This window comes from Octodon degus, unplaced genomic scaffold (genome assembly GCF_000260255.1).
Source record: "Octodon degus isolate 3935 unplaced genomic scaffold, OctDeg1.0 scaffold00113, whole genome shotgun sequence".
Lineage (NCBI taxonomy): Eukaryota > Metazoa > Chordata > Mammalia > Rodentia > Octodontidae > Octodon > Octodon degus.
The window spans coordinates 724,129-724,897 of NW_004524689.1; positions in this window are offsets into that span (position 1 = coordinate 724,129).

Sequence of the window (769 nt, forward strand, 5' to 3'; positions counted from 1 at the left end):
GGCTCCGGCCGCGGTGTCTGGGGCCGTGCGACCCGCTGTTCTGGCGTTCCCAGCTGTCCGCGTCTCCCCGCGATGTCCCCGCACGGAGTGCGCCCCGGCCTGCCGCCGTGCCTGCGCCTCTGCGCGGGCCGCCAGGGAACTGGAGAGGGGTCGAGGGTGGCGGGGTCCTCTTCAGAGCTGCAACTTCCCCATGAGTTCTGTAAACGGCGGCCTCCCAAAAGGGAAGTCAGTGTGGGGAGACTCCGGCCTGTCATCCACCACTGTGGGAGGCCGAGGCAGGAGAGCCAAAAGCTGGGGTTCCAACCAGAGCAAGTCCCAAAATGTCACAAAACCAAACTCTTCGCAAGGTTGAAGGTGGTGTGGCTGCGTGGGGAGGCCCTGGGTTCAGTCCCCAGCGCCACAGAAGGCTCGAGCTCCCGTCTGGATGTAATTATTAGCGTGACGATGTTTGACGAGAGACTGCCCGTGCGGGTCACCCGCCTGGACCTCCGGAGAAAGTGTGACCCCTCCGAAGGGGGCTTTCCGGGGCCCTGCCCGGGAGAGAGCTTTGAGTCCCCGAGCTGCAGCCGCGCGGAAGAAAGCGCCTGTGGCCCTGCAGCTGGGCGGCAGCTCCGAGGTCCCGCCGCCCCCGGGCCCCGCCGGGACCACACCCCAGGCCGTCTCCCCTCCACCCTGCACCCCCACCGGGCGTTTGCCCGGGGCATGTTGCGAGGCGCTCAGAGGGACAGCAGGAACCGGGAGGCTGAGACCGCGCCCGGCCGGCCGCTCG